Source organism: Salarias fasciatus, chromosome 20 (genome assembly GCF_902148845.1).
Source record: "Salarias fasciatus chromosome 20, fSalaFa1.1, whole genome shotgun sequence".
Classification (NCBI taxonomy): Eukaryota; Metazoa; Chordata; class Actinopteri; order Blenniiformes; family Blenniidae; genus Salarias; species Salarias fasciatus.
In genome coordinates this window covers 30,370,252-30,395,552 of record NC_043764.1, presented here as the reverse complement: position 1 = coordinate 30,395,552, position 25,301 = coordinate 30,370,252, and the positions used below count along the sequence as shown (strand labels likewise).

The 25,301-nt window shown below is 45.2% G+C and overlaps 1 protein-coding gene across 1 annotated transcript in view; it reads left to right on the top strand.

Annotated features, from left to right (window-relative positions):
* Positions 1-275: 275 nt before the first annotated feature.
* LOC115408749 (kelch domain-containing protein 8B-like) overlaps positions 276-25,301 on the top strand; it is a 240,265-nt gene continuing 215,239 nt past the window's right edge. Inside the window, exon 1 of the mRNA XM_030119654.1 lies at positions 276-394. The gene's annotated coding sequence lies outside the window, so the exon portion shown is untranslated. The remainder of the gene's footprint in view (positions 395-25,301) is intronic.

Genomic DNA, 25,301 nt, shown 5'->3' with positions numbered 1-25,301 from the left:
TCTGCTGGGTCCGCACGAGGGCAGCAGCGCAGCTCGTGGAGCAGCCTCACCTTTCCAGGCAGGCAGCAGGTGAGTCTGGAGTTTCACCTGATGCTGAGCCAACCGCGAGGAAGCAGCCCGTTTCTGCGCACAGCCACGAGACGCGACTGGGAACCGCGGCCGCGGATGCGCGAGGCGCGTGCGAGCTGCAGAAGGGAGCAGGCGCCGTGCTGGAGACACTGCGTAAATACGACCTGGTGAGCGGAGGAGGAGGAGTGTGGCGGTCACTGTCGGTCTCGCTGGGTTTTGTCAGTAAACAGGTGCACGGCGGGGCGCGCGCTTCTCCTCGGACGGGGAATCCAGCTGTGGAATCCAGAGGTTTAGCTCCGAGCACCGCGAGCCACCGGAGGCGGAGGTAAGAACTGCTGCCGCCAAACTTTGAGCCGCCGTGCGCGGATTTCACGCGCACTCGCGCGCCTCCAGGTGTGGATTTGGAGACTCGGTGCACCACGTCCACGCACGTGCTGGGTTATTTGCGCAGTTGTGGTTTTGTTGGGCGTTGCAGATTTGCGTGAAAATGAAGACACACATGGACGAGCGCGCGCGCTCCTACGGGAGTTTCGAACACGCTAAATGGTGCAACGCAACAGTGGACGAGGCTGCTGCTGTATGGCGTTATATTTGTGCCACAATTCCGAGGCGAGCAAAAGATGAAGAACGCGAGCGCACCTACAATTTTGTGCGCTCGCTCGACCCGCCTCTCTCTCGCTCTCTCAATCTGCCTCCTGCGCTCGCTCGAAGAGCCCTGTGCGCTCGCTCCACGGTGTGCGGTGTTAGAATTCTGCCACGCTGATTGGTTGCTGCGGCTCCAATCAGATTTTAGCATTCCGGAAGTATGTCCAGAGCCAACGAAGAATGAGATGTGACTCAAGTTGCGGTAGTAAATATGTGTTATTTTGAAGTTATCTGACCTTTTCTTGTTTGTTTTTACATAAATGCTGGAGGTGTGTTTTGGTGTCTACTCAGCTTGCTGAAAAATTTTACATATACTGAAAGGATTGTGACAAAATCCATACCAACATATATGTAGGAACTTAAAAACAGTTTGAGTTTATCAATGTGAAAATTGTCATTTCATATTTAAATGCTTATTTGTGTTTGAGATGCGAAGTGATTATTTACAGGTTAAAATATTCACAGATGATTAGGTAAAATATGTGTAATAAGTTAAGGTTAAAAATCCATATGGATCAGGTTTGTTGGGTGTTATGGAGTAAACTGAGGTTTTCTGGAAGTTTGCATATTTAATTGCCTGTTTAAAAAATTAAGTTTCGTTTTGTGTGGCTGTCCTGCATCAGACAGACAGTTGGGCAAGTGGAGTGGAGCCAGTTTTTTTTTTTTTTTTTACCTCTCTCTTTTTCTTTGTATCTCTGGATATTACCTTTGTTATTTCATTTATTTTTCTGGACGTAATGTTTTTGTAACACGACTTTGAAGTTTAAACAGTTTGAGTGAATCAAGAGGATTCTGTGGAGTTTTTTTGTATTCATGTGTGGATTTCAGGAGGAGATAGGAGTGTCAAGCTTGGGCTTCATTATTCAGGAACCTACAATATATGTGTCCAATGTAACTGGTTCTTACCTCTTAACTGTCCGTGAATCTGATGATACCAAATAAAGCTGTTTTTCGAGTGGAACTGTTTCTTTGCATTTATCATTCAATTGGTAACCGACTAAACAGAAGGGCATATTTTTATTTGGCAGCTCAAATACAAGTCATGTGAAACATGTTACGACAAAACGTAAAAAGCAGTAGCATGGAGTCCTAAGTTTTCATGAAAAAGAATACAGCTGTTCTTTAATACTGCGCAGAAACATTTACAGTTTAGTCAAAAGGCACAATGGTGTCACTGATGTTCATCAGTGCACAGCACAGGTGCACAATTTTGTCATCATCGTCATCATCATCAATATGGCATATGTTATATATATAAAAACGAACATTCTCGTCATCATCTTTAATGTTTCTTCTCCAATTTCAGTAGCTGTCAGTTTGTTTTTTCATTCTAAATTCTCTGCAGTGAGAGAGTTGATCTCATCCTGCATGCCAGTGACCAGGATGCCAGTGAGATCAGGCCTGACACTCCTGATCAGTTCCATCCTCTTCTGGCTGCAGCTTATAGGTCTGCTCCTCCAGTGGTTCACAACCACTGGTCACACAGTCACTTCATGACATGTTCTGTAAAGCCACCAAACTCTCAGCAGCTTCTGAATCTTTCCTCCTTTTGTTGCGGCTTCTAGCACGTTCATCACGGGCCTGGGCTGCTGGAGGTGGTGCTGGGACCTTGTTGTGGCCCAGATCCACTAATGGCAACCAGTCAGTTGTGTCTGGGGGAAACAGGTCTGATGGATGTCCTGGAGTGGAAAGATTAAAAAAAAAAGAAAGACATTTAAAAAAAGTAAATCTCACAAAGCAGGTCTTTACATTAACTACAATTTACATAGACTCTACCATATCAAATATGAGCAATAACCCTGGACATACTGTCTTGCAATCATGGTCACCTTTTAACTCCCATAATAAATCATAGTCACTTCATCATACACACATTCAGTTGCACTAAAACATACTCTACATATTAGTATATATATTAAAGCTCCTGCTATATTTTAGATTTATGTTGTATTTAAAGTTAGGTATTTCCTCCTTTTAGTTCAATATTATATTATCCTATTATTATTCTTATTAAGATTTGCACTATTACTTATTCTTATTCCTTACACATTCCCTCACTGTTTTGCCCCTGTGTGTTCTTTGAGCCTCTGTAATGGTAAATTTCTCCATGGTGAGATAAATAAAGGCTATAGTATTCCACACACATCCACACACACTCACAGAATTGCTCAAAACCTTGAAGACTAAGAAATGCTGAATGCTGAATTTTATCCTTACAATACCAAACAATTTATATGATGCTTTGGGAGTTGATTTGTTATTTTGGGACAGATTTACTTACTTTACATTATAAACGTGTTGGCATGTGTTTGTCTCGTTGACACGGATAGGCTAACTTAGCATTGGACAGCTAATGTAATTCAAAATGTAAAGACACACAAGCTTACCAAAAAACCGCTATTTGATTAAGTTTATCACAATGCGGTAGCGTAATAATATAATGAAACAAACTACTTACTTGTGGCTGTGGTGGTAAACTTTCCGTTGTCTGTTGTCGAAATCAAAAGGTTTGCTGTTTATTTACGTTCTCTTCTTCTTCTTCGTTGGTTGTAGACGTACTTCCGGAATGCTAAAATCTGATTGGAGCCGCAGCAACCAATCAGCGTGGCAGAATTCTAACACCGCACACCGTGGAGCAAGCGCACAGGGCTCTTCGAGCGAGCGCAGGAGGCAGATTGAGAGAGCGAGAGAGAGGCGGGTCGAGCGAGCGCACAAAATTGTAGGTGCGCTCGCGTACTTCCATCTTTTGCTCGCGTCGGAATTGTGGCACAAATATAACGCCATACTGCTGTTTCATCAGGCAGTCAGAAGGAACATCAAGTGAAAAGCGAGCACTTTGCTGCTGAGCAGCCTTCTCGTGCGTTGCGTGATCGGTTTTTGGTGCACATCCGCGGATTTAGACGAGAGGTTGCGGGGGCAAATCCGTCCAGATGCTGGGTGAGATCAGTGGTGGGGCAAGGGTCCTCAGGGGCTCCACGCAAAAAAATTCATCGGGCCCCCACCCCATCCGTGCACACCGAAAAAAAAAAGTTTTTTGCACACAATTGTTGGGACATTTGATATGTATTAGAGCTGGGCAACGGTTAAATTTCTTAATCGCGAGTAATTGCACCCCAATCCTGGAGTTAATCGTGATTAATCACGATTAAAATGGCTCATTTGAAGTCTGCCAAGGCCATTCAAAATGTGTGTGTGTTACATAAAGAAGAAATAAGTCCTCAATAACGAGTATCTGTTTATTCAATTAGACATGAATAATCAGCAGCATCACAGGAAACCAACAGGTAATCTGACACAGTTCCGTGTTCATGTGTCATCAAGCAAGTCAGAAACAGATGAACAATGGAATTTTCTTATGAGCGCACACTTCCTCAAACTTCGGGCGAATCCCAATTCTCTGCTTAATCCTCAATCTTACTCCTCATTCCTCAAAATGCGCGCTCCCGTGAAGTTAAGTGCTGTCCCATTCCTAAACAAGTTGAGGCAAGGAGCGAGACTAAGGGACGTTATCTCCCTTAATTTTGAGATTCTACCAGACCTACCTTGGAGTTAAGGAGAATCCAGAATGCTTGTTAAATAGTTAGTTTTGCTGTTATTTTATTAATAAAAAATGGTGTATATTACTTTGGGAGTAGTTGTATTAACTTTCTATCACAGATAATATTTACAAAGGCTATTAGAAAGAAATCAAGAAAATTCATTTGAATGCATTTATTAACAAGGTCACACATGCAAAATGTTAAACATTTCTAATGCAGGGCGCATTACTTACAATTATAAAGGGCGTTGTTATGGATCATTGACCAAAATTATCACTGCTGCCAGCCCCCCCCCACCACCACCACCACCACCACCACCGCTACCGCACTAAATTCTGCACCGCCTTGACAACGGAGAGGGGAAAAAAACAGCGGTCCACGCGTGTGCGCTCTCTCTCTCCTTCGGACGGTCCAAAGAAGCGTCGCGCGCTCCCCCCTGGCTAAACTTTTTTCCTGCAGGAAACGCTGCACTTCTGGCTTTCTTCTACCCTCTTGCGCAGTGCTGCCCCCTGTGGTCCAAGGACGTAACTGTCTTTAAGGGTTGTCCCATTTCCAAGTGACATTACATTCCTTAACACTTGTTTTGAGGAGGCACTTAATTTGAGATTGAGGATCAAGGTTGAGGAGTGAGGATTAAGCAGAGAATTGGGATTGGGCCTTCATCCTATCCCCCGACTCTCAGACAAAGAAGGCAGGATAAATTCAGTCACGCCAAATCGTGCCTCATCTTTATCTTTATTAAGCCAGATTGTGTGTTGAAGGGAAATGTACTTTGTTTTGCGTGTTTTCAGCGCCTGAAGAAGGCCCAGCGGGACAAACGGTGCACCGGCAAAACACGTGATTTAAGTGTCATTTTCATTTTTTTCATATTTGCGCTCCTGATTTCAGTTTATGCCTTACACCAGCCTTTTCCTCGTGATTTTACTGATAATTCGGCCGAGTTCAATATGGCAAATAAGGAGGAACGAACCGTGTTTCACCGCTAAAAGAGCGAGTGTGTCTTTTTTTTGACGGTCAGCAGGAGCGCGGTTCGGCTTGTCCACCGCCCCCCCCCCCCCCCCCCACACACACACACACACACACACACACACACACACACACAGCGTTATTCAGCCAGGCTGGGCCAGGCAGACATCCATATGATTCAGTCCTCATCCTGATACAATGTATGATTCACCCTGTTCCCAATACGATGCGATACACCTGTTTGCGATGCGATTTAATAAATTAGTTCAATCAAATGCAGTTCAATGTGAAGCAAAAAAAATATATCATATGTTATCTATTAAGCAAACAAAAAAATTAGAAGATGGCAATTCATTCAGTATGTTAAAATAGGCTGGGTTTATTCCTTAGAAGGAGAAAATTGAACAAAAAAGTGCTAACTGTCTGAACAAATATGTAATCTCTCTACCAGTACTATGTATTACTTTTGATATTTTATAATCACACTGGAGGAGCTTGTATGTTGTGTGTGGACTACTATTGTATACCTCTGGTATACAATTACAGTACCACTGTTTCTCCAGCTTTAACATTTCAAGGACCATCACAACTTTTGGAGAGTACAAATGGAAATAAATGAACCTGCCCTGTAACAATAAAAAAGTATTAAACAAAATGTAAAGAATTACTGGCAGTCACAGCTGCTGTAAACAGCACAAAGAGTAACATCACACCACTCTCAAATGAGTGATTTAAATTTAATGTAATTTCCCCCCTCCCCCAATGTCCATATCACTTTCTGCCAGACAAATGCAATTTATGATCACACTGTCAGAGCTTGTATGTTGTGGTTTTAACCTCTGCAATTAAATACAACTACAGCACAATACCAGTGCTACTTTAACTTTTGAATTTCAAGGACCATTACAGCTTTGGGGGGATAGAAATGGAATCAAATTAACATGTCCTGTAACAATAAAAGAGTAAAACAAAAACAAATAAAAGATAGACGTCAATACCATGTTGTCTCAGGTGAACTCCCATGTTTGTTTGCTGCTGTTGTAAGGTTTAGAAGCACGACTTTCTTTACAAATAACGCGCGTCTTGTCAAGTTTGCCATCTTTCTTGTAAAATCCATAGTACTTCCAAACAATGGATTTGAACTTTGAGGGTGCGTTGAAAATCTGATTCTCTTGTAACTTAGCGCTGCAGCTGCTGCACTCCGCCATGTTGTTGTAACTTGTAGCACAGTGTGTGTGCACATACGCATACGGCTTCCGTCCATCTTCGGGAATGATGGTGCATTCAAGACGCCTCGGAAACACAAGACAGAATGCAGTACAACGTGTAAAAACCGATGCAACTTTGAAGATTATCGATTAGACATACAGCGAACGATCGATCATGATTGTAAGCCGTCATCGCATCGATACACACTGGATGAATCGATACACTCGTATCTCGCATGTATGTATCTCGATCACGATCGATATCGATTAATCTCCACATCCCTAGTCTCTAACACAGCCAGGTAAAACTGGAACACTTCATTTTCTTTTAGAGTTTAACTCAATTTTTTCAAAAACATTTGCAGCTGTTGGAAACAAATGTCAAACTAGTGAATGTCTGACACAGTTGTCGTTACAGGCCTCAGGTTTGAGTTGACGGTTATAGATAAATGTTGGAGTTTGGACAAAACAGGCTTATAGATCCAGCTAGGGCTGGGCGATATGGCAAAAAAAATGATCACGATTTTTTTTTTCATATCATTCAATCTCGATTAAAATCACGATATGCTATATTGTTTTTAAACCAGTTTTAATGCATCTGCACTGAAACTAGAACTATAGAATAGTTTAACATTTTATTAACAAACCAAGCAAATAGCAATGCAAATTAAATAACATAAACATAGAAAAATATAAGAACAATCTCACTTAACAGTGCAGTAAATGGGAAAAAAAATCTAGCACCAAGACAATAAAATCCTGCGATGCACTGTTTTTTCAGTAAAAGAGAAGAACTGAACGATCGTTAGTTAAAGTGTGACAGTTTCCAGCCCTGAGGATTTTTGTTGCTATAAAAGATTAAAAAACTAAAGAAACCGCCTGGGGATAATGAAGGTGCTTTAGAATGTAAACATTATTTTCAAGTTATGATGCTAAATATGCTGCTGCCATCATTAATGCTTGCATCAAATGTACAAAATTTAAATAATCTAGATTGGACAGATTAGATTTAAAATGTAACGGTGCAAAACTACAATAATATAAAAAAAAATAGACAAAAATAATCATTTTTCTCCTCTTACAATGTTGCTCGTATGGTGCAGTGGCCTGAAAAGACAGCACTGGCAACGTTTACGTGCAGTCAATATTCGTGTTAAGATAAATATTCTGGTTTCTGAAACATTTGGAATAACCCCAGGGAGATCCTCATTCAGACCACAGCCACAGGCGACGCCATGACTGCAATTGCACTTCATGCCACTAGGTGTGCTGTTTGCATGTTCAACCTTATTTTACACAGACACCACAGAAGAAGACCAGCGCTGCAGGCAGCAGGCTCTCTGCATGTTGTTAGAAACAGAGCGTTGGCGGCAAGAAGTGGTGACATGTTCAATGATGCGATGCACCGTCATTTTCAGTAAAAGAGAAGAACTGAACGATCGTTAGTTAAACTGTATCACAAGTAGTTCCTGGACTCAAAAGACCATATTCTTTGCGGATCGGTGTGCTAGCAGCGGTGAGCTAGCAGCGGTGCGGGTGGAGCAGCCTGTCCTGTAAGCAGCAGCCTCATCTTCAGAGGATAACGCCAATACATGGCTGACTTCATCTGCTTCGCTGCTCCACGTTCAGCTCCATCTCTGTTTACTTCTCAGACAACTTGCAGGCGGAAGTTGAGCAGGAAAAAGTCGACTGTGTCACGCACATTTCCGCCATGTCTGATCGAGTAAATGCGCTCACAGCTGATCACCGTGATCGACTGGAAATTAATCGCGATCACCAATCACGATCATATAATCGCCCAGGCCTAGATCCAGCAAATATATTCCATCTAAACTATATGTGCAATTCATCATATCTCCAATTGCATTTTTCTTTCTTTTTTGTTCTCCTCATCCTTCCTCTTTCTTTTCAGCAGCATCCTCTGGTTCAGGGGTCTGCTCCTTTAAATATCTTCATTTCTCAAATGACTCGTTCTGTTCTGTGAATCAGATTCTACTGGACTTTATTCTGTTTGAGCTCTTCAGCAGGAATCAGAACAATCTCCACTGTGACCAAAGATATATTTATACATTTAGCTACAAACGTACTGTGAAGTTGAAAGGTCTGGAAACTTCGGGGGTGTTATGGGTCAAATTGATCTATTTCAGCATTTACAGTTAAGGCGACCTATTTTTGTAATGTTTGAACTGTTCATTCAGGGTTCAGCAGCTGCAGCAAACATGCAATCCAGTAGTTGGACAGATGGTTCGGCTGTAAAGGTTAATATCTTAAACTGGAATCGTGGAATCAATTATGTGACACTTTTTCTCACTTTAATTTTGACATAATTAACCATCTGAAGGCATCCATGTGATGTTTTCACAAATGAACACAGTTGTCAAGATAATACAAAGAACTTTGTTGAGGTGAGGATTTGTGAAGTTTCAGTGGAACCTGGTACTTCCTGCAGTGGAACCTCTCATTTTCTGTTTGATTGCAACTCGATCAGCTGTTAAACTGCGTGAGAGGGATTTTCTGTGATCAGAGTTGTTTCCCTCATCGCTGACCAGTCGGTCCAGTTCAGGTTCAGACGTTCGGGCCGTTCCCATTCATCACTGTGCCAGGAAGAGACGCCGACTCAATCAGTGACCGGCAGACAGCAACAGGAACCAAGATGAATTCTGGGAGCAGAATCCTGAAAGAACACATGTGACTGTTGATTCATGGCGAGTTGATCTTCCTCTCTGTCAAACTGGCCCTTCCAGGCTGCCCAGTCCCTCATTTAGTGCCTCTCCTTGTATTTCCCCCCTTTCTGGCTGTTCTGACGCCTTCTGACCTGCAGCGCTGGGACCCGACTTGGTGTGAGCTCATTTGCATAATGAGGATCACAGCTGACACGCAGCGTCTGGGCCTGTCTGGCTGGATCCGGCGGAGATGTGCGGCGCTGTGGCAGCTCTCATTGTGCCAGCGAAATGCCGCCTTTAATCAGGACTGACCGGGAAGGCTGCGGCCTGCTCCTCCTCCGCCGGCTCTGCCTCTTCTCCATCATCTGTACAGAAGGGTTTGGCGGCGGCGGCGGTGGGGGGGCGGGGGGGACGGACAATGACAAATGGATGCTCCCAGTTTGAAATTATGCTCAAATGGAATGAGTTATTGATGCAGCAGGTTGCCACAAAGGCTTCTTAGACGTAAGTGGATGGATTGTAAAGCATGATCTTCCATGGTTTTGTGAGCATTTCATCCCTCTGCAGGGGAAATGCAGCTTTTTTTTTAAACATTTTACATTCAACTTGTGCTGCATAAACAGTTGAATCGCCCACTTTCCAGCTGGATTACTGCAGAAGTTTAAACCGAGGCCAGAAGAGGTGTTTGGAGCAGAATGGCTTTATTTCCAATGACGAAGCGACTGGCAGGGCAAACAGCCACACTCCACATCTGTTCTGCCCGCTCAGCTGCTGTCTTCACCTCCATCATCGTTTTCCTGTCGTTTCACGGCGAGACGGTGACAGCAGGTCGCCACCGTCGGTAAATTGCATGTTGTTTGTGTGAAGATGGAGAAACTGAAGCTTGTCCTCCTGTGGAACTCGCTGCTCTTTGTCCAGAGCTTCAGCTGAGATCAGTTGGCGGTCGGCCGTCCTCGATGCACCTTTACATGGATGAGTGACACACACACACACACACACACACACACACACACACACACACACACACACACACAAACAGCGTCCCATGTGGTGAAACAGGTCAGCTGATTGTAGGTTGGACAGTATCATGGTACGGCACTCCGTCAGTTCTGATTGACCAATCCCACTGGAGATAATGTAGATGTTTAATGTGTCCAGACTGATTCCCTGTGACGAACTGAAATGAAATATCGCACGTCGACATGGTGTGTTTGAGAGAGAGAGAGCAGGGATGGAGAACGTGCTGGGAGCTGCCGGCCAGGCAGTGTTTTTGTTTGGTTCCTGCGTGGTTCAGGCCAACAGGAAGAGCTTCCAGTGAAGTGACCGTTTGAAGACGACTCCTCGTCCTTTCAGCTGCAGCAGAGCAGCAGACAGGAGCCCCGCTGTGGAGGGAGCGAAGAACAGTGGAAGCTGATGATGTGATGGTGAAATGGATGAAGGTGTGTTGTTTGGCCGGCTGCATGGAAAGTTTCAGTGAAAAACACTGGAATGGAAGGACAGTCACAGTCATAGAGTCAGTTCAAGTCTTTGGTATCATGTCAGTGGTGACAGCGCCGTCCAGGCCTCGCTACATGTATTTTCACACATGGACTGTTCATGGACCTGAAGTGTGGACCTAAGTTGTTCTTGCATTATCAGTGCAGAATGTGTTCACGGTTTTTGCCGCTATGGTCTAAACCTTGCTCCAGATGTCAGACCTTCTTGTTTCTGTGACTGCTGAACATGACAGAGCCTTATTTACTCAACTACAGTCGGGGTTCCTGTGATGAATACATTGATGGTTAAGTGTTGAATTGTGATCAGTGTTTGTGTAGAACGCAGTTGGCATCAACATTCAGGCTTGTGTGACCAATGAAGACAAAACTGTTTAATTGAATGAGGAAAAAGGAAACGGCAGATGAAGGTGTTCAATCTGTGTGAACAAAGTTTAAAGCGCTGCAGTCATGTGTGTTTTAATGGTTCTCCCATGTGCATACAGAGAACTCCTCTACATCCCTGCTCTGATCAAAGTGCCGTCCAGTTCAGAGGTCATGACTCCTGGAGACTGGGGCTGGGCTCACATGGGTCAGGTTGGGTCCAGTTGAGACAAACCCTGGTGAGAGAGCTTCATCTGAGCAGTGCATCTGTGGAAGCAACGAGGGCTGAACGATATGTCGTTATCATATCGATATTGGGATATGAACATTCAGGACATTAGTTTCTCAAAATCAACGATATCAAGATTTCCCCTGCTTGCCCTGCGTGTAAGCTCGCCCATGCACAGGTAAGGCCAGCCAACCACAAACCTCGTTTACTGGTTGACAGCTGATGGCAGAGGGCGGTTGCAGAATCTGCACAAAGGAGTTTGGTGGTGGTGGCAGTGAGTTCTCATAAATATAACTGAATTTTTTTTACATCCTTTTGTATTATGATGTTTTTATTTTTCTGAAAACTTTCACTGAATCCATTGTAATATATCGTATCAATATCGATATCTGGCATGGATATCGAGATATGAAATTTTGCCCATATCGTTCAGCCCTAGAAGCAACACTGGTCTGCTCCCAACAGTCACATCAGGCTTCAGAAGCTGAATGTTGCTGCTGATCAATAGTTTTAAATCTTTTATTTGTTTTCTCAAATGTAAATAAGCAAACAGCTGTGATTTGCTTGCTTGCTGTTTTGCAGGGGAGGCAACTCCGGCCTCGAGGGCCCACATCATGCATGTTCAGGTGTCTTCCTGCTTCAGCACACCTCAGTCCTCATCAAACTAGTAATAAAACCCAACAATGAACTGTCCTGACCAGTCGGTTCTCCTGGATAACAGCTGAACTCTTCACTCTTCACCAAGAGTGACGCCCGACACCCTGTGAAGAAAACTCCTTTCAGCTGCTTGTGTCCTCGATCTCATTCTTTCAGTCACGACCTGAAGGTCATGACCTTAGGTGAGGGTGGGGATGTAAACCGCCTGGTAAACAGTCTGGAACAGTGACTGCATTGCTGCAGCCGCCTGTTCAACAGTGTGACCAGCCGATCCTTTTCTGTCAGAACCATGGATCTGGATCCCCCCCACTCGACACCCGGCAGCAAACTGCTCCAGTGAACGCTGGAGGTCCTCATGTGACGCTGCCAGGAGGACAACATCAGCGTCTGCAGCAAGCAAGCAGCCATAATGAAGTGAGAATGAGGGATCAGGATGGATCATCTCACAACGTCCTGCACTAACAGAGTCCCAGCATTCCTTCCTGACCGCTGCTGCTGCACGCTGCTGCTTTTGGCCTGGATGAAGTTTGAATTCTTCATTTTGGAGAAAAGTGTCTGCTCCTTCATGATAACGCCAGCTGCTCTGATCCTTCTCCATGTTTACAGTTGGTTTGACGCTGCAGACGTGTGAACGATCACTGATCATGATTGGAGAAGCAGTTTATCAAGACAATCCAGGACTCAATGCCTGCTTGTGATCCAGCTCAGCTGTCAGTATTCATCAAATCCTCCATTTCCCACAGTGGAAACGATTTTGTCCTTGAAGAGGACTGATAGTTTTGTTTCCCTTCTTGTTGCCTTTCTTCCTGATTGCTGTCTCTCATGCTTCAGGTCTCATCTCCGGTCTTGCCCTGCTTGGTGTCAGTCCCTCTGTGAAGCTTGTTTTTGGGTGGAAACCCAGACTTTTTGGCGCGTCAACTCTCTACCTTGTTATTTTTACATTTCTGTTCCATGAAAGTTTTTCACGTGCATCTTTCCTGTAAGTTTTTACAAACAGACATTTTGTCTCTGAGTCTAGATTGCTAGTTTGTGGGCCCTACTCAGTCAGTAAAATGTAACGAGTACAAAGTCTAAATGAACCGAAGCGCAGGGAGCGGCCGACATCGTCTCCATGCACGACATCTTCTCCTTCTTCAGAGGAATGATTATCAGTGGTTTTGCCTCTGTTCTGTATTGGATGTGTTCTTTGAGAGCTCTCAGCTGATTAAAACACCACAATAATCCCATGAGAGCTCGTGATGGAGCACACACCGCTGCTTTGGAAGTTACCAAACTTGTGTTGCGTGATGTTCGTCACAGCAGCTGCTCAGCTTCTTGTTTACATCTTTTGGTCTGAAGTTAAAAATACCACAAAGAGAACCAGGCTGAAGCATGTTCAGTTCTGATTTTTTTTTTTTTTTTAAATCTGACTGGAAAAACCCGTGTCAGGGTTCGGGGGACAGTTCTGATACTCTATTATGAACAGGCTGGATTTGGGCACACGAAGGTCAAAGGTCATGCTCGCTTGTGCTCTTTTTATAGTGATGACAAATTTCAATCCCACGCTCAAGAATAAGCAGATTTTAGTGATCAGGAGTCACATGATCTCACTTCTGTGACAGTCTGAACATCACACACCAGATATTTCTACACAGACACACAGCGGCCGGCTCTGTGCTGCTCCAGCAGCCTCCAGCAGCTCTTCATCATCACAGGGGTCGGTGCTCCGGGGCTCCGTCATTCAGGCTGGTGAAGGAGGAGTTTTTTGGCACCGCTATGATCGTGTCCTGCTTGAAAAAAGAAGGTACAGCAGCCTGGTTCAGGGAGGTGTTGTGAATGTCTGTTAGAAGCGAGGCCAGCTGGTCTGCACGCTCCCTTCATCTGTGTTAACACGATGGAATTGTTTGACCTCTGTAAAGGTTCTGGAAAGGATAATCTCAATACATGGTTCTCGTCTCTGCTCTGGGATCTATCGTGCTTTAACCTGCCTGAAACAATCCTTCTGGATCCTTTTTCGAACTTGAGAGAAGTTTGATAAAACCCAAGTAGATGAAACTTCTTATTTCTTCAAAGATTTACTGTTTATTTATTTATTTATTTCACAATTGAGCTTCAGGATGTAATTCAGCGTAATGTTTCTGTAGACAGAAGACTACATCTGTACAACTATAATGACTTTGAAAAATGAGGCTCCCATGTTGGGGTGTGTGTGTGTGTGTGTGTGTGTGTGTGTGTGTGTGTGTGTGTGTGTCAGCCAGTACTGTCATTTGAGGATGAAGTTTCCTGCTGACAGTGGACAGTTTGGACGTCCAGCCTGCCGTCGGTGTGGACGCTCAGGGCTTGGAGACATGTCACAGAGCGAGGAGAAGGAAAAGTAGCATCAGCAGGGGGAAGAAATCAAGTACCGAAAGCAGCAAAATAAAGATGAGTCGAAATGGAAATGGATTGGAGGTTTAACTTATCCTCAGATGTTTTACTCATGTATCATCGCCATGCATGGATCTCTGACTTTCTTAGTGTGTCGTTGTTATAATTGCAAGATAGATGGATGGTACCTTATTTACACACATCTGCCACTAAAACTCGGCTGATCACACTCTAATTCAAGAGTATTACCTGGAGCTGCTCTGTTTGCAGACAGGCCAGTCAAGCCGATTCCATTAATTAGGCTAAATTAACTGTTAATTTACTAGATAAATATGTACAAAGGAGGATCCCCACAGTGATTAACAGACATCTACTGATTGAGTCTACGAAGCGGAGGTCATTAAATCCATCCATCCTTCCATCGCGCTCACTCCTCTGTCAGGTTGTGGAGCTGGAGCCAATCCCATCTGACTCTGGGTGAGAGCAGGATCCACCCTGGACTGGTCACCAGACCATCAGAGGACAAGCACACACTCTCACAGAGGGAGAACCCACAAACACATGGGGAGTAGAGATGTTCCGATTCCGATACCAGTGTCGGAAATTGCGCCAGTGCTGCTGAAAATGCCGGCATCGTTATCGGCGAGTCCTGGAGTCCAGGTACCGATCCGATACCGCGTCATTAATTATTAAATTAGTAATCTATTTACTGGTCAGCTCCGTCAGCTCCGTTAGGTCCATTCGCTCCATTAGCTCCGTTAGCGCTGACTCTTCTTCTTCTGTAATGTTTTACCACATTATCGCCATCTGTTGGTCGTTAGCTCTGACACAGTTCTTTGAGGTGCCACTGTGCTGCAGCTGGTTGTTTTTGACCGACAAAGAAGAATGGATCACGTGACAGACGTACAGCGCCTGTTAAAGAAGCCTTTTTTTTTTTCTTTTTTTTTTTTTTGTTTAGAGTGCAGCTTCTGCTCTTTGGATTTTTATTTTTTGAATGTAACTTTATAGGTTGGTTTTGGACTAACATTTTGGAAAGTAATCTTTTAAGTTGCTGTTGAACGATTTTTTTTGCTCTTCTATTTTAATACCTTGTTCATTTTGCTATTTTACGTTTGCACCTTAATTAGAAAAATATTTCTGGATTTGTTTATTAAGTTACTGTTGCACTGCTGTTATTTATAGTGTTTTCTCTAAATGCTTTCATTTTACAATATTGTGTCTGCACTTTCATTTAAAAATGCAACAACATATAGTCCGAGATTTATTTAAGTTGTTGTTACACTAATGTTTTATAGTGTTCTATTTAGATTCCCATTTAATTTAAAAAATATTGGGGCTGCACATCAAGTTATTGAAAATAATATTTCCTAGATTGACTTAGTTCAATTACATTTGCACTGCTGTTTTTTATACTGTTCTGTTTAAAAAACAAATGGCTTGAATTTGCTGTATTGATGCATGTTTTACAAAGGGTTTAACCTCAGTCAGACCTTACCACAATGATAATCATGTGACAGTCATGCAGGCGTCTCATGGTATTATTACCTCCGCCAGAAGGTTATGTAATCATGTCGGTTTGTTGGTTGGTTGGTTGGTTGGTTTGTTTGTTGGTTTGTTTGTTGGTTGGTTGGTTGGTTGGTTGGTTTGTTAGCAAGATCCCGGAAAAAGTAATTGACGGATTGCAATGAAACTTTGTGGAAAGGTGGGTCTTGGGCTAACTTAGAATTGATTAAATTTTGGTGATGATCCGGATCACTGTCTGGATCCAGGAATTTTTTAAGGATTCTTCATCATTGAGAGATAGGGAGTCTTTTACATGGTTGGGCAGGCCCGCCGACAGGGGGCGACAAACGCCTGGTTCACACAGGACGCACCGCTTCCGACGCGGAAGTGGGAAGCGCCACGCACCGACTGTCAGATCGGCGCCCCTGTTCACCTATCTTACGGTTCATACAGGAGACGCGGGAGACCGCCGCGTGCGTAGCGGCTCGCATCGTGGACCGTGGCGCTCCGCTCCTCTCTATTTTCTCCGCGAGCCGCGCACGCCGTGTCCCGCCAGTTGTAAAGCTAGACAGAGGAGATCGCACCACACAGGAAGTCGGGAACGGAAAATATGAGAAAATCTGGTCAATTTTCAAATTAAAATGAAGTAAAATAACATAAATTATGTTGTTTTTTGGTTTTCCTTTTCAGATAAACACACACACACACAGAGGGAGAGAGAGTGACAGGGCGACAGAGAGAGGCAGCGCACGCCGCAGCGCTCCGCTCCGATCACACCCGCCCAATCACAATGTTGTGCGATTGTATATGGTGTTCTTACGGTTGTTGGTGACTGATTTGAGCTGTGGCGGAGGTCTGCGCTCTCTGAGTGCCAAATTCTAGTTTTATAATATACTGGTATCGGATCGGTACTCGGTATCGGCCGAGACCCATAGTAAAAGTATCGGAATCGGTATCAGGAGGCAAAAAATGGTATCAGAATATCTCTAGTGCGGAGAACATGAAAACTCCACACAGAAGGCCCCAGCTGGTATTTGAACCCAGGACATTCTCACTGTGAGGCGAAAGCACCAACCACTGCACGTCCTCAATGTGAAGAAGCTTAAATATGCTCAAGTCAGAGAAGAACCAAGTGAGATCAATCACCAGTCTGAAACAACACACTCAGAATTTTATAATGCTATTTTTTATTTTATCATTGAGCAAACAAATGAAAGGAGTGAAAAGGAAAAACATGGAGGCTTGACTCCTCATCTTGAGGATGGAGGCAGCATTTGAAGGTGGTCCTCATCCTTCTGGAAGCTCTGCGGATTCTCTTTGTCATTTTCCCAAAGCAAATTTTTCAGGGAGCAGAGTCCTTTAAAACCTCTGTGGTCTCCAGAACCTCTGGGGGCCTTGGAGGCCTCGCTCTCCTCGGGGGCCTCGCTCTCCTCGGGGGCCTCGCTCTCCTCAGGGGCCTCGCTCTCCTCGGGGGAATCGCTCTCCTCGGGGGCCTCGCTCTCCTCGGGGGCCTCGCTCTCCTCGGGGGCCTCGCTCTCCTTGGGGTCTTTGTTGACCTCGGGGACCTTGACCTTGTTGACCTCGGGGACCTTGACCTTGTTGACCTCGGGGACCTTGACTTTGTTGACCTCGGGGACCTTGACCTTGTTGACCTCGGGGACCTTGACTTTGTTGACCTCGGGGACCTTGACCTTGCTGACCTCGGGGACCTTGACCTTGCTGACCTCGGGGACCTTGACCTTGCTGACCTCGGGGACCTTGACTTTGTTGACCTCGGGGACCTTGACTTTGTTGACCTCAGGGACCTTGACTTTGTTGACCTCAGGGACCTTGACCTTGTTGACCTCGGGGACCTTGACTTTGTTGACCTCAGGGACCTTGACTTTGTTGACCTCAGGGACCTTGACCTTGTTGACCTCGGGGACCTTGACCTTGCTGACCTCGGGGACCTTGACATTGCTGACCTCGGGGACCTTGACTTTGTTGACCTCAGGGACCTTGACCTTGTTGACCTCGGGGACCTTGACCTTGTTGACCTCGGGGACCTTGACCTTGTTGACCTCGGGGACCTTGACCTTGCTGACCTCGGGGACCTTGACTTTGTTGACCTCGGGGACCTTGACTTTGTTGACCTCGGGGACCTTGACCTTGTTGACCTCGCGGACCTTGACCTTGCTGACCTCGGGGTCCTTGACCTTGCTGACCGCGAGGTCCTTGACCTTGTTGACCTCGGGGACCTTGACTTTGTTGACCTCGGGGACCTTGACCTTGTTGACGTCGGGGACCTTGACCTTGCTGACCTCGGGGACCTTGACCTTGCTGACCTCGGGGACCTTGACCTTGCTGACCTCGGGGTCCTTGACCTTGCTGACCGCGAGGTCCTTGACCTTGCTGACCGCGAGGTCCTTGACCTTGCTGACCTCGGGGACCTTGACTTTGTTGACCTCGGGGACCTTGACCTTGTTGACCTCGGGGACCTTGACCTTGCTGACCTCGGGGACCTTGACCTGGCTGACCGCGGGGTCCTTGACCTTGCTGACCTCGGGGTCCTTGACCTTGCTGACCGCGAGGTCCTTGACCTTGCTGACCTCGGGGACCTTGACCTTGTTGACCTCGGGGACTTTGACCTGGCTGACCGCGGGGTCCTTGACCTTGCTGACCTCGGGGACCTTGACCTTGCTGACCGCGAGGTCCTTGACCTTGTCGACCTCGGGGACCTTGACTTTGCTGACCTCGGGGTCCTTGCTGACCTCGGGGACCTTGACCTTGTTGACCTCGCGGACCTTTTGCTTGCTGACCTCGGGGTCCTTGACCTTGCTGACCTCGGGGACCTTGACCTTGCTGACCATGGGGTCCTGGCTGACCTCGGGGACCTTGACCTTGCTGACTTTGGGGTCCTTGAACTTGCTGACCTTGGGGTCCTTGAACTTGCTGACATCGCAGTCCTTGACCTTGCTGACCTCTGGGTCCTTGCTGACCTCGGGGGGCCTCACTCCCCTCTGAGGCCAAACACAGTTCCAGGGCTGCACGCATTTCTTTAAATTTGTACATCCCTGGATATTCAGGGTTGGTTTCGTCGTCTTCTGGATCCTCCTCTGAACAGACTTTCGCTTTCTGCCTGGAGGTGCTGAGGCTGGAGGAAGAATAACAGTTAATGATTCTGTCAGAAACAACACAACAACCTTCATAAGTGAGACACAAACAGCCACTCACTACTGTCTGCAGCCGGGGTCCTTCCTCAGGTGGGACGTTGTGGTGAAGCTCTCCTCGGGAGCCTCACAGATCTCGGGGTCTTCCCTGACCTTGGGGTCCTCGCTGACAACGGGGGCCTCCCTGACCTTGGGGGCCTCACTCACCGTGGGGGCGTCGCTGACCTCGGGAACCTCGCTGACCTTGTGGGCCTCGCTGACCTTGGGGCCTTTGCTGACCTCAGGGGCCTCGCTGACCTCGGGTTTCTCACTTTCCTCTGTGGCTAGACACAGTGCCAGGGCTGCACGCATTTCTGTAAAATTATACATCCCTGGATAATCAGGGTTGATCTTGTCCTCGTCTGGATCCTCCTCTGAGCAGACTTTCATTTTGTGCCTGGAGGTGCTGAGGCTGGAGGAAGAATAACAGTTAACTAGAAAAATTTGCAGTTCCTGAAGAAACTGCAAGTGTGAATGCTGAGCTGAAAATGCTAAACTGTAATGCAGAAGAAGTTCAAGAAGAAAGGTTGAAAAGGAAGTTGACAAATTTTGACAAAGCTTGAAAACACTGCAAAGAGTTGAAAAAGGTTGATAAAGGTTGAAAACCGTTGAAAACACTGCAAAAAGTTAAAAAAAAAACCTTGAAAAAGGTGAAAACGCTGCAGAAAGTTGAAAAAGGTTGAAAAGACTGCAAAAAGTTGAAAAAGGTTGAAAAAGTTTTAAAATACTGCAAAAAGTTGAAAAAGTTTTAAAAAAGGTTGAAAACACTCTAAAAAGTTGAAAAAGGTTGAAAAAGGTTGAGAAAGTTGGAAAACACTGTAAAAAGTTGAGAAAAGTTGAGAAAGGTTGAAAACGCTGCAAAAAGTTGAAAATCGTTGAAAAAGTTGAAAAACGCTGCAAAACCTTGAAAAAAGTTGAAAAATTTTGAAAACGCTGCAAAAAGTTGAAAATCGTTGAAAAAGTTGGAAAACACTGTAAAAAGTTGAGAAAAGTTGAAAAAGTTGAAAAACGCTGCAAAAACTTGAAAAAAGTTGAAAAAGTTTGAAAACGCTGCAAAAACTTGAAAATCGTTGAAAAAGTTGAAAAACGCTGCAAAAACTTGAAAAAAGTTGAAAAAGTTTGAAAACGCTGCAAAAAGTTGAAAATCGTTGAAAAAGTTGAAAAATGCTGCAAAAAGTTGAAAAAGGTTGAAAAACTTTGAAAACGTTGCAAAAAGTTGGAAAAGGTTGAAAAAGTTTGAAAACGTTGCAAAAAGTTGGAAAAACTTTAAGAAAGTTGAAGAAACAGCAGAGTCAGTGTCAGAGTAACAGAGGATCAATAGAGCTCCAGTCTGAATGGAAAAGTCCAGACTCATCAAGCAGCAGCAGCACAACAGGTGTGTCTGTTGCTGTGGAGACCAGCTGCACAGCAGCCAAGACAGTGAACCAGCAGTTCTTATGGAGTGCGCATGGTTGAGAAAATGTCATTCCTCGAGGACCCAGAGGTGACATTGAAAAAGATTTGTTCACAATCAGATTCAGAAGTCTTTCATGAATTTAATGGTGCAGGAATCATGTCTGTAGGATCATCCATTCAGCCACCGCGATGGTACGAACATGAGCGAAGTTTTGGATTTGAGTGAGAAAATCTCTCTCCAAAATGCATTGGAGCGGATGGGAGAAAATCCTGCGCTCTCCTCACAGAAATGCAGCTGGAGAGAGAACCGTTTGAGATAGAGACCAAGTGACTCAATTGTACGGGTCACAAGAAAAGTGGCTACGTTTAGAGAGGTAATTGTGTAGATTGAGCCAGAAATGTGGCCAGGGGGACGAGAAAAGAATTATTTTTTTGGTTTAAATCCAGAGCCTCCCGCACTCTAAATTCCTTTCTCCCACTCTAGCTTTTCCAATACACACCCATTGTAAACTCCAAAAACGGCTGAAATGCTCTCCGTACTTGAAGGCTCACAGTTTGAATTTGGTAAAAGATATGGACATGATATAACATACCTAAATAGAGGACAAAAATGCCTACATTTTTCAAGTAAAATGAAGTGTCTACGTTAAAGTATGACAAAGTTGTAAGGGGTCAAAGTTGAAGGAGTTCAAAGGTCCGTTGAAGGGTTTTCCCATTGACTTCAATGTTAAAAATAATTTTAAAAAGTTGAAATATTTTAAAAAGTTGAACAAAGTTGAAAAAGTTTAAAAAGGTTGAAGAAAGAGTTTGAAAAGTTGAATATTTTAAAAGTTGAATGGTTAAAATCAGTTAAGATTTGAAGAAGTTATAAGGTTCCAAAATTTGAAAAAATCTCCATCCGTTAACATGGGGCAAAAAGTTGCACAAAAGTTTAAATATTTCAAAAAGTTTAAAAGATATTAAAAAGTTAGAACATTGCCAGAATGTCCTTAAAAAGCTGCACAATTTGATATCTGAATGGTTCAAATCGGACAAGATTTGAAGGAGGAGAAGCGTGTCGAAAAACGGCGGAAGAAGTCAGAATAATAAGAAAGAAACAGGAAAATAAACGTGTGAATGCCTTTCGGCATTCACACAATGATTCTGTCAGAAACAACACAGCAACCTTTATAAGTGAGACACAAACAGCCACTCACTACTGTCTGCAGCCGGGGTCCTTCCTCAGGTGGGACGTTGTGGTGAAGCTCTCTTCGGGAGCCTCACAGATCTCAGGGGCCTCGCTGACCTCGGGGGTCTCACTGACCTTGTGGGCCTCGCTGACCTCGGGGTCCTCGCATACCTTGGGGTCCTTGATGACCTCAGGGGCCTCACTGACCTTGGGGTCTTTGATGACCTTGGGGGTCTCGCTGACCTTGGGGTCCTTGATGACCTCAGGGGCCTCACTGACCTTGGGGTCTTTGATGACCTCGGGAGCCTCACTGACCTTGTGGGCCTCGCTGACCTTGGGGTCCTCGCTGACAATGGGGGCCTCCCTGACCTTGGGGTCCTTGCTGACCTTGTGGGCCTCGCTGACCTTGAGGTCCTCGCTGACCTCGGGGTCCTTGATAACCTCAGGGGCCTCACTGACCTCGGGGTCCTTGATAACCTCAGGGGCTTCACTGACCTCGGGTTTTTCACTTCCCTCTGGGGCCAAACACAGTTCCAGGGCTGCACGCATTTCTGCAAAATTGTACATCCCTGGATACTCAGGGTTGGTCTCGTCCTCATCTGGATCCTCCTCTGAGCAGACTTTCATTTTCTGCCTGGAGGTGCTGAGGCTGGAGGAAGAATAACAGTTAATGATTCTGTCAGAAACAACACAGCAACCTTCATAAGTGAGACACAAACAGCCACTCACTACTGTCTGCAGTCGGGGTCCTTCCTCAGGTGGGACATGGTGACGAAGGTTTGCTGCAGAGCTTCATCAGGGGTGAACCTCTGATCCCCATCCACCTGCAGCATCCCCCTCAGGAGCTCCACAAACTCTCTCCTGTCTGCCAGCTCAGACTCTTCCTTGTGTGGACGGATCTGGATTTGGAAACACAGTCATATCAGTGGAATTTCTTCTCTTTACAGAATTTTGATTATTAAACCTTTGGAGGTTTTGATGATGGAGCAGTTTGTTAAAGTCAAAGCAGTGATGGACTCAAACTCCACAGCAGAGAAGACTTACATGGACCAGGTCGTCCAGGCTCTTGGGCCGCTTGGAGGAGACAGGCCTCAGTTCTGGCTCGATGTTGGTCACCTCCTCGAATTCTTCTGGTGTCTGAAGTGAAATAGTCAGCATAACTGTTTTAGAAAACTTCAAGGAAAACGATCAGAGCAGCTTCAGTCAAAGAGTACAGGTTAATTTACCCTCAGTCTCCATTGTTGTCCCTTCGCAGCCCTGTCCCTGATGAAAAACAAATGGGAACGCAGCCCGGCCCGGAGCTGGTGGTCTTTGGGTTGGCCCACAATCTGTACCATGTGACTCACCTGCAAACACAAACCACACACACATAAACTGATTGTCTTCACAAGGTTTTCACCTGGTTCTGGAAACGTGCAGAGGAAGCAGACCTACCGACTGATAATCGCAGTAACAGGGAAGCAGGTTCGCAGCCAGGTAGAGGAAGGCCAGGACCAGGCCCACCCCCCACATATCGATGGCCTCAGTGAATGGCAGGCCAAGCCAAACCTCTGGAGCCCTGAGGAGGAAAGACAGGAGTTAATGTGTGAAATGAGCTGGTTACCTGTGAGGAGTCACATGTAGTGTGGATTAAAGAAGGATTTCTTCAGGGTGAACATACCTGTATCCTACTGGCTGAAGCCACTGTCCCGCCCTGGCCGTGTGGGCTGGTACAGCCAGCCCAAAGTCGATGAGCTTCACCTTTAAAGGTTGGCTCACCGAGTTGACCAGCATGATGTTGTCTGGTTTGATGTCGGTGTGCAGCATTCCGACGCGCCGCAGGGCGTTCAAGGCCACCAGGAGCTGCACAGAAAAAGCATGAGAGGTCAGGGTTGTGATGCTGTGAAGGTGAGGACTCGCTGTCCTCCACTGATCATTGGTAAATGTACAGAGTGAGAGATTATTTGGTCAAACTTTACAAACCTGCTTGGCGATTGGACGGATTTGATGCAACTCCAGTGGAGCCCACTTTCGTGTCTGCATCCACTGGAACAGATCCATGTCCATCATTTCAAATGCCATGCAGTGCTGCCCCATGCACTCGAAATGTTCGTAGAATCTGACCACGTTATCGAGGTCAGGATTCAGGAAGCCGATGATCTTTAAGGCTTTCAGCTGGGGAGGAAAGAGGAAGATGTCATGTCAGTGAGTCTAACAAATAAGAGCAGATTTTGGTTCATATTCTGCAGTGGGAGAGTAATGGAAATATCTCCAGAGGTGTAAAATCTACCTCGCTCCTGATGTCCTGAGCCTGATCCTGCTTCAGGACCTTCACGGCCACCTCCTTCTTGTCATCCAGCTTCTGGCACTTCACCACCTTGCCAAAGCAGCCCTCTCCGATGGTGTTGGTGATGAGATAGGCGGTGGTGGAGCTGTGGAGGAGCTCTCCTGGACTCAGATCTGGTTCCGTGAAGACAGAGAGTGTGTTCAGTCAGTGTGTGAGAAGCACCATCCATTCAACAGAAACCATAAACCCTCTAAATTCAACAGCATGCAATAAAACTGATGTGTATATGAAGACGGAATTGATCAGAAAGGTGTGAGATGAGCCACTCTACGTGACATTAACACAGGTGACCCGGCTGACCCCAGCTTCACTTTAACATCCATTCTTCCTGGTTTGTGAGATGCAAAGTTATAAAAACATCCTTAAATCAGGAAAAAAAAAACAAGTTCTGAAGAAAAATAAACTCAATTCAATGTCTTATGACTTCTGAGCTGCTCCAAGCTGCAGAATGTCTTGAATACTTCATTCCACATCAAGTTATTTGTGCCCTAACATGAACAAAATGTTGAATATTGTCAAACCTAACAGATTATGGAATAAGATAGGATAGTTTCACTGTAGCACCATGTTGTGGGGTCAGGTGTTTACAGCTGTGTGTTCTGGATTGACTGGTTTTACCAAATGGCTCCACAGTACTCAGACCACAGTCTGTGTTTTAAATTTTCTCACCTGGAGAACCAGAAGCTTCCCAGCACTGTGGTGCTAACATGTCTGTCGCTATGTCTGCTGTCGTTGTGGAAATATTCGTTGAAATGGCCACTCGTGTCGCACTCCAGAAAACTGTGTCCGCACTGAGAAACCCTCGAACGATAATGTGGGACATGCTGGAACCTCCAGATGCATTTGCTCTGATGATGTCAAGAGCCAGGTTGCCTAGCAACATGATGCCATTGATGTCAGGCTAGCTCTGGACGGTCATGTGACAACGGAAATTTACCGGATAAACAATATATTCATGGTTGAAATAATTTGTATATTTGTATTGTTTTGTTTGCACTCATTCATCAGTTTGTGCAACAATGTAAATTTTCAATAAACATACAAAAAGAAACCAGAAGTTTCAGTCATAATAATGTAATAATTTAATACATTAAATAAATGTAATAAATTTAAATAAAGAAATAGTTTAATAGACAAATGTTGATCAGTCTACAGCTTCGGTGTTGAGGCCTGTTCCTGTTTGGCCTGTTTGAAGGATGTTTGGACCACAGAGTGTATTTATTTGTTGTGAAATGTCCAGAGTCCAAGTAAAAAGCAGAAACACGACACACTCAGGTGATGTACATTTACCTGGGAGAGGAGTGAAGTCCAGGAGCCATCCCAGCAGCTGCAGGAAGAGAGTTCGGAGTGCTTCACTCCTCCAAAGCCTCGGGTCCAGTCCCTGCTGTCTTCACGTGCGCGCCCTGGATCAGTTCACCTCGGGTGATCTATGAGGCTCCCATGTTGGTGTGTGTGTGTGTGTGTGTGTGTGTGTGTGTGTGTGTGTGTGTGTGTGTGTGTGTGTGTGTGTGTGTTTGTGTGTGTGTGTGTGTGTGTGTGTGTG